Source organism: Oncorhynchus kisutch, linkage group LG24 (genome assembly GCF_002021735.2).
Source record: "Oncorhynchus kisutch isolate 150728-3 linkage group LG24, Okis_V2, whole genome shotgun sequence".
Taxonomy (NCBI): Eukaryota; Metazoa; Chordata; class Actinopteri; order Salmoniformes; family Salmonidae; genus Oncorhynchus; species Oncorhynchus kisutch.
Genome location: NC_034197.2, coordinates 27,193,423 through 27,207,917, shown reverse-complemented (window position 1 = coordinate 27,207,917; position 14,495 = coordinate 27,193,423). Strand labels below are relative to the sequence as shown.

The 14,495-nt window shown below is 40.6% G+C and overlaps 1 long non-coding RNA gene across 1 annotated transcript; it reads left to right on the top strand.

Moving 5' to 3' along the window:
* The first annotated feature begins 5,330 nt into the window (after positions 1 to 5,330).
* Positions 5,331 to 13,786, top strand: LOC109869513 (uncharacterized). The gene is made up of 3 exons (XR_002252042.2): positions 5,331 to 5,409; positions 8,877 to 8,989; positions 12,371 to 13,786. It is a non-coding gene; the product is annotated as an uncharacterized LOC109869513 (long non-coding RNA).
* Positions 13,787 to 14,495: the final 709 nt, after the last annotated feature.

Sequence of the window (14,495 nt, the reverse complement as noted above, 5' to 3'; positions counted from 1 at the left end):
GAGATCTTTTTTAAGATTATCAATAGATTCTACCCGTGTAATATAGACTGACCACACCGCTCGCATCGTGGGCGCAAACATTGCAAAATAAATTTAGGAATCTATGTTATTCAATTATTGCACCCACAGTGCTCGCATGCGTCAACGAGCGTCTTCGTTGCCAAGGGCTCAAATAGAAGTCATTCCTTTTTCTGACGCAGATCGGGCTGCAAGTCCTGCTTCTCCCAGGACTTGCCATCTCCTCATTGGTTATACCCACATGGGTGATTGGAAGATGAATTGTGTTGCCGGTTGTCGTAGTAATACTATGAAAGTTTAGATGCCAATGACCATATAAGTTCAAAGATGAAAAAAGGAGGAGAGATGACTAGAGAGATGACTAGAAATTATTCTGTTGACCGTTTTGTGTGTGGATTAATTGTCGGAGTAGAGGACCTTGTGCATTTCAGGTAAAATATCAACCTAATGTTTATATCCCTGGACAAATTAGCTAGCAACAGCAAGCTAGCTAAATAGGACAAATTAGCTAGCAAGTGCGGGCTAACTAGCTAAATTGCCATAAATGTTTAATGCTTTTCGACCTATCCCCAAATTAATGTCATTGGTTCAGAGTTTGTTTTGATATTTTAAGCTGCGTGTCATGATCACGTTTGGTGTAGAGGAACAAAATAAATGTATGCACGATGTCGCAGCCGGTTTGGGTTCCGTGTTATAGCTTGATTTCTAAATATATACCTGATGTTACTAGTGAATGCAGTTTTTGTGAACTAGAAACTGAATCTATTGAACACTTATTTTGTATTTGTTTAAATAGTGAGGTGTTCTGGACTGATGTCAATCTATATATTGGCAACAAAATGCATACAACCATAGAAATATCTAAGTTTGACATTATTGGACTACACCGATTCCACAATTAAAGTCAGTATGTCATAAATCTATTTTATTAGGAAAACATTTCACACAAAAAAAATCACAATTTACGAAGAAAAAGCTACTTATTAAAGAAATCTGATTTGGAAAACTATTTAGAATCAGTAAAACGTATGCAAAAAGTGTATCCGTTACATGTCTGTATTTGATATGGATGTATTATTATTTTTTAAATCTGACTTATTTCTTTGTGTAATCCCTCTGGCTATTGTTTTGTGTTTTGCATTTTACTGTTGAATAAAATTAAATTTAAAAAAAATAGATTGTGGAAAGAAACGTACAGTTGAAGTCTGAAGTTTACATACACCTTAGCCAAATACATTTAAAACTCAGTTTCACAATTCCTGACATTTAATCCTAGTGAAAATTCCCTGTTTTGGGTCAGTTAGGAGCACCACTTTATTTAAAGAATGTGAAATGTCAGAATAATAGTAGAGTGATTAATTTCAGCTTTCATTTCTTTCATCACATTCCCAGTGGGTCAGAAGTTCACATACACCGAATTAGTATTTGGTAGCATTGCCTTTAAATTGTTTAACTGCAAATGTTTTGGGTAGCCTTCCACAATAAGTTGGGTGAATTTTGGCCCATTCTTCCTGACAGAGCTGGTGTAACTGAGTCAGGTCTGTTGGCCTCCTTGATCACACACACACACACACACACACACACACACACACACACACACACACACACACACACACACACACACACACACACACACACACACACACACACACACACACACACACACACACACACACACACACACACACAAACAGACACACACACACGCTTTTTCAGTTCTTCCCACAACTTTTCTATGGGATTGAGGTCAGGGCTTTGTGATGGCCACTCTGATACCTTGACTTTGTTGTCCTTAAGCCATTTTGCCACAACTTTGGAAGTATGCTTGGGGTCATTGTTCACTTGGAAGACCCATTTGCGACCAAGCTTTAACTTCTTGAGATGTTGCTTCAATATATCCATATAATTTTCTTACTTTATGATGCCATCTATTTTGTGAAGTGCACCAGTCCCTCCTGCAGCAAAGCACCCCCACAACATGATGCTGCCACCCCCATGCTTCACGGTTGGGATGGTGTTCTTCGGCTTGCAAGCGTTCCCCTTTTTCCTCCAAACATAACGATGGTCATTATGGCCAAACAGTTCTATTTTTGTTTCATCAGACCAGAAAATATTTCTCCAAAAAGTACCATCTTTGTCCCCATGTGCAGTTGCAAACCGTAGTCTGGCTTTTTTTATGACGGTTTTGGAGCAGTGGCTTCTTCCTTGCTGAGTGGCCATTCAGGTTATGTCAATATAGGACTCGTTTTACTGTGGATATAGATACTTTTGTACTTGTTTCCTCCAGCATCTTCACAAGGTCCTTTGCTGTTGTTCTGGGATTGATTTACACTTTTCTCACCAAAGTATGTTCATCTCTAGGAGACAGAACGCATCTCCTTCCTGAGCGGTATGACAGCTGCGTGGTCCCATGGTGTTTATACTTGCGTACTATTGTTTGTACAGATGAACGTGGTACCTTCAGGCATTTGGATATTGCTCCCAATGATGAACCAGACTTGTGGAGGTCTTGGCTGATTTCTTTTGATTTTCCCATGATGTCAAGCAAAGAGACACTGAGTTTGAAGGTAGGCCTTGAAATACATCCACAGGTACATCTCAAATTGACTCAAATGATGTCAATTAGCCTATCAGAAGCTTCTAAAGCCAATACATTTTTGGGAATTTTCCTGATGGTGGGACATGTGAAGATGAGAGTACAGAGAGTGACAATGAGTGGCCTACAATCGTGAAAAAGAAAGGAAACAAAAGAAGTAAAGTTCTGATGGAAACTAAGAAATCCCTAGATTTGTTTATAGTCGGTGTTTTCGATCAATTTTACCTGTGGGGATCCGTTAGAGGTCATGAGGAGAGGAGTATCATGGAGGCATTAGGTACATTTGCATCTGTGAGAGTCAAGAACTGGGGGGCGTATGAAGGCATATCAAATATCTCAACGTAGCAGTGCTGCTGATTTAAGATCAGTTTAGCCTTTTAGATCACTATAAATACGATTACATGAACAGAAGGTGCCTGATCTTAGACCAACACCCCTACTCTAAGAGGCTTGATACACATTTGGCCCCTGGTCTTATTCAGATTTTGTGTGAATATTTCAAATACATGTAGATACATTTGCATTTTTGCTCAAATACATGTAATGCTTTAAAAAGTATTCCAGAGATGCATGTAAATAATGCGTATGCCTGACAATGTATTCCAGAAAAGCGTGTAAATACTTGGCTTTGACATATAGTCTACAAGGTGACAAGATGGTTAATATTATAACAAAACAATGGAAAAACACAAAGGAAAAACAATTTCAAGCTATTTGTATTACAAAGTAGACATTAAAAAGCATTTAATTTCACACATCAATGTAGGCATAAATGTTCTTTTCAAGTTTTCATATTCTATACATTCATGTTCTTGTCTCATGACATATTCCATGTACATATTCCATGGTAGATAGCCTACGTTTTTTGTCAAGTATCACTGGACCATCTCTTGCAACAGACATTTTCACACCTACAGTATTTACACTTGTCCATTAACATGACATAGCCTAATATTATTCCATGTTCAAATGCCATGCTATATAGATACAGTGGCTTCTTCTTTAATTAAATGTACAATTTAAAAAATAAAAAATAAAGAACCTTTAAGAACTATTCATATTCCATACTTTTATGTTTTTGTCTAAAGACCTTTTTCATGTACATATTCTATATCCCATGCTAGATACAGTGGCTTCTTTGACTTTTTTTGTGAGAAGGTCCAGTAAGACACACTTCAAACATTTTTAAATAAACTTTCAGCTTGGTGATTTGAATGAACAAACAAAAATTCAAGCCAAGATAAAATACTGGGGTCTTTAATTCCCTTTCCAGCTTTGCCAGACTCTAGTGCTGAATCTATAAATAAGTCAGTCTGAGGCTGATTTCTGAGTTAACTGTTTTCATCAAAAGGATATGCACAAGTATGCTCTCTTCCTTTTGCTGCTACAGTACCTTTATGGAGACAAAGTGCAGCTAAATTCCACATTAAACTGTTTAAAGTTTTGAAGAAGAGGTCTGGCAACTGAGTTATTGACTAAAGGACAGACTATGTTCATCACAATAGCACCTTCAAGATTTTTCCATTTGACACCTTGAATGTAATACATTCATCTACAAAAGATTTCAAGTACTTTTTCATGTGTGGCTTTTGGGGCCCAAACCATAAGTGTGCTTTTTTTATATGTGTATGGATTTCCGAAGCAGGGCACCTGTCGAGGGGGTTATTTATGGGGTTTTGCATTAAATGGATGCAGATGATAGGTCTATACCTGAAAAAGTAGATTAAGTTATTGGTGCATGTTGACTGACCTGTATGGGGAATGTTGTAAGGAAACCCACTTCATCCATATAAAACCATTTTTATGAGTCTCTCCCTTCTCATGTAACGCTAGGCTTTATGACACCCTGTAAGAGTGTTTGTGCACAAGCACCATAGCCGCGGGAAGTAGGGGTGCTGGAGGTGCTGCAGCACCCCCTGGTGGTGAGATGGTAAGACTGAAAGAATGGGTGGTGTTGCAAAAAAAATGGGACAAAAAAAGATGCATTATTGATATAAATGATAATGGAATTGGGGAAGGGGAGAGAAAAACATGTAATATTTATATATGTGCCTCATTCTGCATGGAGAGCTATCAGCTCTGCTTTGTAAGCGGTGTGCTGATGATATGCTTTTATCTATTCAGTTATGGGGGTTTGGAGTTAGCCAGTACGATAAACAGTTTAGTTTGAGTTGAGTTTTGTCTCTCTCTGTCCCTCTCCCATAGGCGACATGTGAGTTTCAAGTTTGGGAAAGCTAATTTTCACCATAAAAATGCAGCTTTATAATGAAGTATTCCATGCATCTATCATTGCATCTATCATTGCATTTGCAGACTTAAACACAACTTGTGCAATTTGAAGTCCATCTAACCTGGAGGAGGAAATTATTGTCCAAAAACAAAGTTTCAAGTGGCACTGACCCAACAATAATAAATAGTGAATATGCTCCGTTTGGAGCGCATTCTCCTCTGTCTCGAATAGCTCAACAGTGAAATGACTGACAACACTGTCAGCCAATCCGATGTCTAGCCAGTCAATTCAATTCAAGGGGCTTTATTGGCATGGGAAACATATCTTAACGTTGCCTGAGCTTGTTAAATTGTCTCAACTAGCGAAAAGTCACCAATGGGAATACGAGACAGTCGCAAATATTGTATCCAACCACCATCTCCTGTTTGACATGTGATCCAATCATATTTGCCCTTTGACTTTAGACCCGGCCCCAACTAGAATTTCCAAGAAACTATCGGCGGCCATGACACTTTACCCGCATCGGATCATTGTTGTTTACATCACACGAAGAGAGAGTGACAGCGTAAATATATTTTATAAGCTGCATGAAATCCATTGTAATGTTATTGCTACATCTGTGAAGTTGTAAGAATGGAAAATTCAATTGTGAACATTATTATACAGTGCGATCTCTGGTGTCATCTACCTATGATGCACGTAGCATTGGTTTTGTCATCGGTAGCGTTAACTAACGTCACCGGTAGAATCAGCCACAATTTATCAGCCACAACCTCCCTTATCTCACCTCATTTGTCACATCGTATATAAAAATGTTATACTGTATTATTGACCGTATGTTTGTTTTACTCCATGTGTAACTCTGTTGTTGTATGTGTCGAACTGCTTTGCTTTATCTTGGCCAGGTCGCAATTGTAAATGAGAACTTGTTCTCAACTTGCCTACCTGGTTAAATAAAGGTGAAATAAAAAATAAATAAACTTGGCTGACATTTTTTATAATATTTTTTTACAATCGTAACTATTTTAATGCATACGACGATTAAATTCGTGCATTGTTGTATGGTATTGTAACGACCCTGGGTTTATAAACGCGGAAATCGACCCTGGGAGGTTGTGAAAGCATGTGCACGCGGTGCAGGCTAAAGTACAGTAACGTTAGTGTACAGTAGTTTATTTTCGGTCCCAGTATATGGCACAATTTTCCAGTATATGGTACAATACAATGTAGTATTAGCTAATACATGTATTATGTTAGCTAGTTTAAAGGTGTGAAAACCGTGATATTTGCCTTGCATTTCAATCTAGACACACATACATATGAGTCAGCAACGTGTTAAGCTATTCAATTCCCTTGACGTTCTGCATGCATGAATACTTACCATAATGGAAGATATGCATTGTGTTAATCTTACTATTTGCCAATGTAGATGTGACATGCATTGAATGCTACACAACTTTATATGCATGGTTTCCATAAATGCAGTGTGTACTTTGCAAAGATGAAAACCCTTCCATGATGACACTCCCTTCCTGTATTTGTCATATAGGCATATGCATTCTTTGTCCTATAGCTACATAACTAAAACTAGTAGCTGTCACTTACCATTCATGCTGCGGCTTGGCTCTAGATGTGTTCTCATGGTGCTGAGAATGCTTAGTACTGTAGCTGTCACTTATGTATTCTCTGTATGTATTATGTATGAACCCTTGGACATAGAGGTACCTCCAGCGCTCCCTCCTGCCTCTCGTTCAGCCCCTGCCCCTGGTAATCTACCCAAGGCCCCCTTGTATCCATCCCAGGCTTCTGTCCTTCCGGTGAGGGCGGCGACTAGTAGAATAGGTGAAGGAGGCAGGAAGGACATCACCTATTCTACTGGTCATCGTACAGAGTTTTTTCAAATAATAAATGAGAAGCTTAGAAATGGTAATTCAGTATTTGCTAATGTTGCTTCTATATTGTCTGTAGCCTATGACTAATGGCAGGAACTCTCATGACAGACAAGTCTGAGGTGAGACACCAGCCTGAGATCTGTCCTTTTTTTCAATGTTGGCCTCTGCTACACTGATCTTCAACACAGGGGTCCCTCAGGGGTGAGTTCTCAGTACCGGTTCACTCATAACTGCATGGCCAAGCACGAATCCAACACCATCATTAAGTTTGCCGACAATACAACAGTGGTAGGCCTGATCACCGACAATGATGAGACAGCCTATAGGGAGGAGGTCAGAGACCTGGCAATGTGGTGCCAGGATAACAACCTCTCCCTCAACGTGATCAAGACAAAGGAGATGATTGTGGACTACAGGAAAAGGAAGACTGAGCATGCTCCCATTCTCATCGCTTCAAGTTCCTTGGTGTCCACTTCAACAACAAACTAGAATGGTCCAAACACACCAAGACAGTTGTGAATTGGGCACGACTATGCCTATTCCCCCTCAGGAGACTGAAAAGATTTGGCATGGGTCCTCAGATCCTCAAAAGGATTTATACAGCTGCACCATTGAGAGCATCCTTTTGAGGATCTGAGGACCCATGCCAAATCTTTTCAGTCTCCTGAGGGGGAATAGGCATAGTCGTGCCCAATTCACAACTGTCTTGGTGTGTTTGGACCATTCTAGTTTGTTGTTGAAGTGGACACCAAGGAACTTGAAGCGATGAGAATGGGAGCATGCTCAGTCTTCCTTTTCACTGCCTGTTATGGCAACTGCTTGGCTTCTGACCGCAAGGCACTACAGATGGTAGTGCGTACGGCCCAGTACATCAGTGGGTCCAAGCTTCCTGCCATCCAGGTCCTCTATACCAGGCGGTGTCAGAGGAAGCCCTTAAAAATGGTCAGACTCCAGCCGCCCTAGTCATAGACTGTTCTCTCTGCTCCTGCATGGCAAACGGTACCCGAACACCAAGTCTAGGTCCAAAAGGCTTCTTAACAGCTTCTATTCCCAAGCCATAAGACTCCTGAACATAAGACTCTCTGTTTATTATCTATGCATAGTCACTTTAACTCTACCTACCTGTACATATTACCTGGACTAACTTGTGCTCCCACACATTGACTCTGAACTGGTACCCCCTGTATATAGCCTTGCTACTGTTTACTGCTGCTCTTTAATTTTTATAATTTTTTAATTACATGTTTTTTTTAACACTTATTTTTTCTTAACTGCATTGTTGGTTAAGGGCTTGTAAGTAAGCATTTCACTGTCTACACCTGTTGGATTTGATTTGAACTGGCCCAGCGTTGTCCGGGTTAGGGGACGGTTTGGGCGGGGTAGGTCGTTATTGTAAATAAGAATTTGTTCTTAACTGACTTGCCTAGTTAAATAAAGGTTAAATAAAATAAAATAAATGAAAGTGATGCTGCTATTTGCATCATGTGATGCAAAATGCATCATATGGGGATGATTTCTGTATTTTGAAAGTTACATATCTTGAAAACGTGATTGCTGACAATGAAAACATTTTGGGACTATGACAACAGTGGACTAATGAAACAAATAGCAAAATATAGTTTTTGGGTGTAAGTTTCCTTTAACGTTAGCTAGCTAGGAAGCTAACTAACTAATGTTAACCATGTGGTTTAACCAAAGCTAAGGTGGTTTGGTTTTCTATACCGTTCCTGGTTTAACTAAGAGCATTGTACCATTAATGTGGATGCTACCATGATTACGGATAGTCCTGTAATCATGGTAGTGAGAAAGTTGGATGCACAAATATCGTAATCATAGTAGTACAAAAAGTGCTGATATGGAGGAAAATGCCCTCATATTAAAGCTGACAGTCTCCACTTGAACCTCAGTCATTGTATCATTTCAAGTCCAAAGTGCTGGAGTACAGGGCCAAAAAAATGTGTCACCGTCCCAAGACTTTTGTATCACACTTTATTTAGCTAAATGATTATCCATAGTTGCCTCTTTTGATACAGCTACAGCAGTATGTAAATGGACTGTTACCTTGGAGACAACATTAAGGTAGAAAAACATTTACACTCCAATTGAACTCCCTGTGAAGTTTTCCTTTCTCTCATTCCAGTTGTTCTCGGGAGACAGATCAGTGTCTGTAGAGAGAAAACATTTGACCAGGTGGAGTCAGGCTTCTTCTTCGTCTTTGGACCACTACACCAACAAGGCAGAAGTTTTGGATCAGTGAGTCACCAACTCATTTTATGCCTTACACAACTCAGCACATACTTTTGTATATATAGTGTATGTGGACACCCCTTCAAATTTGTGGATTTGGCTGTTTCAGCCATAGACGTTGCTGACAGGTGAATAAAATTGAGCACACAGCCATGAAATCTCCATAGACAAGAGAATGGCCTTACTGAAGAGCTCAGTGACTTTCAACGTGGCACCATCATAGGATGCCACCTTTCCAAGTCAGTTCGTCAAATTTCGTCCCTGCTAGAGCTGCCCCGATCAAATGTAAGTGTTGTTATTGTGAAGTGCAAACGTCTTGTAGCGACAACGGCTCAGCAGCGAAGTCGTAGGCCACACAAGCCCTGAATATTCTTAGCAAAAATCGTTATCTTTAATTTACAATCTGTAGAAACGATGAGAATAGAAAGGTTCAGAACTTTTGTTAAACATCACAGCACAGTTGAAAAATATATGGCAAATAGAAATCAAAACTTAATGGTCTTCCGAGATGGATGGGAGGAGTTGATGGTAGCTAAAGGATGGCATTAAAAACAAACAAAAGATAACTATTGTAAAATATACTGTGTCCGTAAAATGTATATAGCATGTAGGCGAAGTGTTGTTGTCCATTAGTTTTGTGCAATTATGGGAGGGGTGGTCGGGTTACTGGAAAATAATAAAGGAAAATATATATATAGAGCCTTCGGAAAGTATTTAGACCCTTTTGACTTTTTCCAGATTTGGTTACGTTACGGGCTTATTCTAAAAAGGGTTACATAAAACAATTTCCTCAGCAATCTACACACAATACCCCATAATGACAAAGCAAAAACAGGTTTTTAGACATTTTTGCAAATGTATTAAAAATAACAAATAAAAATACCTTATTTACATAAGTATTCAGACCCTTTGCAACAGTAAGAGACTCAAAATTGAGCTCAGGTGCATGTTTCCATTGATCATCCTTGACATGTTTCTACAACTTGATTGGAATCCACCTGTGGTAAATTCAATTGATTGGACATGATTTCGAAAGGCACACATCTGTCTATATACGGTCCCACAGTTGACAATGTATGGCAGAGCTAAAACCAAGCCATGAGGTCGAAGGAATTGTCTGTAGAGCTCTGAGACAGGATGCCAAGCATCATGCCAACATCCCTACGGTAAAGCATGGTGGTGGCAGCATCATGCTGTGGGGATGTTTTTTTGCAGAAGGGACTGGGAGACAAGTCAGGATCGAGGGAAAGATGAACGGAGCAAAGTACAAAGATCCTTGATGAAAACCTGCTCCAGAGCACTCAGGACCTCAGACTGGGGTGAAGGTTCACCTTCCAACAGAACAACGACCCTAAGCACACAGCCTAGACAACGCATGAGTGGCTTCGGGGCAAGTCTCTGAATGTCCTTGAGTGGCCCAGCCAGAGCTCAGACCTGAACCCCATCCAACATCTCTGGAGAGACCTGAAAATAGCTGTGCAGCAACGCTCCCCATCCAACCTGACAGAGCTTGAGAGGATCTGCAGAGAACAATGGCAGAAAATCCTCAAATACAGGTGTGCCAAGCTTTTAGCGTCATACCCAAGAAGACTTGAGGCTGTAATCACTGCTGTAATCACTGCTTCAACAAAGTACTGAGTAAATGGTCTGAATTCATTTAAATTATATTTCAGTTTTTAATTTTGAGTACATTTGCAAACATGTCTAAAGACCTGTTTTTGCTTTGTCATTATGGGATATTGTGTGTAGATTGATGAGAAAAACAACAATTTAATACATTTTAGAATAAGGCTGTAACCTTACAAAATATGGAAAAAGTCAAGGGGTCTGAATACTTTCCGAAGGCACTGTAAATACATATTTCCGAAATAAAATGTATGCGGGATTGGAAATAATGCAGACAATTACATTGATGGAAGTCACAATACATCTGCTATATTAAAGCTGATATACCCCTGCCCCCCAAAAAACAACTAAAAACAATGGCTCAGCTGCGAATTGGTAGGCCACACAAGCTTACAGAATGGGACCGCCGAGAGCTGAAGCGCGTAAAAATTGTCCTCGGTTGCAACACTCACTACTGAGTTCCAGACTGTCTCTGGAAGCAACTTCAGCACACGAACTGTTCGTCGGGAGCTTCGTGAATTTGGTTTCCATGGCCAAGCAGCCATACACAAGCCTAAGATCACCATGCACAATGCCAACCGTTGGCTGGAGTGGTGTATTGCTCGCCATCATTGGACTCTGGAGCAATAGAAACACGTTCTCTGGAGTGATGAATCACACTTAACAATCTGGCAGTCCAACGGACGAATCTGGGTTTGGCGGATGCCAGGAGAATGCTACCTGCCCGAATGCATAGTGCCAACTGTAAAATATGGTGGAGGAGGAATAATGGTCTGGGGCTGTTTTCATGGTTCGTGCTAGGCCCCTTAGTTCCAGTGCGGTACCGGAGCGCCACGTCTAGGTCCAAAAGGTTTCTTAACAGCTTCTACTGCTGAACAGTTCCTCAAATTGCTACCCAGACTATTTGCAATTACCTCGACCAACCTGTACCCCCACACATTGACTCGGGGGTACTTTTATTTTATTGTGTTACTTTTTATTTTGTATTTAAGAAAATATATATATGTTGTCCTTTTGTGTATTTTGTAAATATTTTCTTAACTCCTTTTTTTCTTAAACTGTGTTGTTGGTTAAGGGCTTGTAAGTAAGCATTTCACGGTAAGGTCTACCTACACCTGTTGTATTTGGTGCATGTGAGAAATACAATTGTATTTTATTTGAAGGGAAATCTTAAAGCTATAGCATACAATGACATTCTATACGATTCTGTGCTTCCAACGTTGTGGCAACAGTTTGGGGAAGGCCCTTTACTGTTTCAACATGACAATACCCCAGTGCACAAAGCGAGGTCCATACATTAATGGTTTGAGATTAGTGTGCAAGAACTTGACTTGACACAGAGTCCTGACCTCAACCCCATTGAACATCTTTGGGATGAATTGGAACGCTGAATGCAAGCCAGGCCTAATCGCCCAAGATTAGTGCCCGACCTCACTAATGCTCTTGTGGCTGAATGGAAGCAAGTCCCCGCAGCAATGTTAGTGGAAAGCCTTCCCAGAAGAGTGGAGGCTGTTATAGTAGCAAAGTGGCGTCTAACTCCATATTAATGCCCATGAGTTTGGAATGAGATGTTAGACGAGCAGGTATCCACACCTTTTTGGTCATGTAGTGTATGTATCGCTCCACCTTCCTCAAACTCCAGTGACCTACTTTTGTTTACCTTTTTACCTATGTCTATCCTTGTACAAGGATTTTAAGTTGGGACTTCAACTCCATACTAAATCTAATTCCATATCCTGTATTGTTCTGCACACTCTATAGATTATGCTGATGCCCCACTGTAAGAACCTGGAGATCTTCACTGTTTCTGGTGGAGGTGACGTGGCCACAAACAATCCGTGGGACACCTTCCAACGCTACCTCTGTCTGGACAACAGCCAGAGGGTGATCAAGACATCTTCAAACCCATTGGAGGAGACGACCCAAGGTTCCTTGCCTCAGACTTCCTCCAATGGGTTTTGAGAAGGATGTGAGTAGTGAGGAGTTGAGCAGAGATTAATTGGGACAGAGCTCATGTCATTGTTTTAGGTGGAATGTATTCAGTTTGCAGCACAGGAGGTTGGTGGTGCTGTACCTTAATTGAGAAGAACGGGCTGGTGGTAATGATGAGTGGAATAGTATCAAATACATCAAACACATGGCTTCCAGGTGTTTGATGCCATTCCATTTGCTCCATTCCAGCCATTCTTATGAGCTGTTGTCCCCCCTGTTCTCACACTTACATATTTTGTTCTACCTGTGCTCTTTCTACAGATTTTATTTTATTTAACTAGGCAAGTCAGTTGAGAACAAATTCATATTTACAATGACTGCCTACACCGCCCAAACCCAGATGACGCCAATTGTATGCCGTCCTATGGGACTCCCAATCACGGCCAGTTGTGATACAGCCTGGATTCGAACCAGGGTGTCTGTAGTGGCTCTGGCTTGCTGATATCATCTGATCTGATGAGATTCCCTGTGATTTGACTCCTGTATTACTGACAGTTTTCAATAAAACTTCCAATGACAAATTGAAATAATTTGAGATTCTGTAATTGAAAGACAATTGTAGTTCCCAATCAGATAATTACTATAAAACAAATCTGTTTTCCTCAGTGCAGTTGTAAACAACCATCATGGACTCCATCCTCAGCTCCTCCATCACTGCAACGGATTGTCCAGTCTGCTGAGAGGGTCATTGGCTGCCACCTGCCCTCCTTCCAGGTCCTGCACGACTCCAGGGCCAGGAAGCGTGCAGGAAAGATCATTGCCAACCCCTTCCGTCCCCCCTGGCAAACGGTTCAGGTCAATCACGACCAAAACCTCACGCCACCTGAACAGTTTCTTCCCCTTGTGCCATGGCCCTCATCCAACCGGCAACCTGGTCTACGATGATCCTGTCATCCATGGACATAGTACTCTGCGCTATTCATCCACAGACTATTCACTGCACTATCATCACAGAACTGCACATTGCTCTTTGCACTCTCTTACATGCATAATTTATAATGTAGCTTATAGCGCTCACAGTGTACATACTGTATGTGAATCTGTGGAGATTCTGCATCTATATATTTTTGGGTCTGTAAATTTTGTTTATCATCTGTCTGTATATTGTTTATTGTTGCAGCACCATTTCAGTCATTCCTGTACATGCAAATGTGTTTGGCAAATAAAGCTGATATGTTAACCTGAGTTTATCATAGGTCAATTAATATTCTATTATTTGAGACTGGTTATGTACTGGAAGAACTGTAGCACATTCTTCCCTTTGTGTCTTCATGTAATTCAAAATTCCCCATGTGCTGTGTGTGTCCTTGGGCTTAACCTAAGCATTGGCTCCTGCCTGTAATTAGTGGACTTGTTTTATGGTGTTTGCTAGAGCTGACTGTCTGCTTTTACAGACACACATTTCTGGGAAACAAGTAATAAGCTATAACTGACTTTAGCAAGTAGATTCCACTGAACTCAAGGTACAGTATACCTATTAGAATTGATTTGGTTATCAAGCTGCTGTGTTTCCCAAGTTGTTCGGCGCTTACTGCTCAAACCTGCTAGCTAGCTAAAAAGACAGCTCTTCTATGGTATATTGGCGATTGCCCAATTGAATGTGCATCCCGCCACCTACTGTGTGGGACGGAAACAGGATCCCCCCTCAAAAAACGGAACAAACTACCAAAAAACTACCATATCTGATCCCTACAGAGGCTCAAGGGGAGCCTAGGAGGGCGGGCCGTCTTCCGGCGCCAGTCTTCAGATGTAAGTCCCAAAAACGTTTCTGCCGCAGCCACAATGATGTCCAGTTTCTTAGATTTATTTTAGACTTATAGTTTATAAATGGGGCAATGAATGCCACAATATCCACCTTAACACACAGGGTATCTTTTGACTGGCAGGAAACATT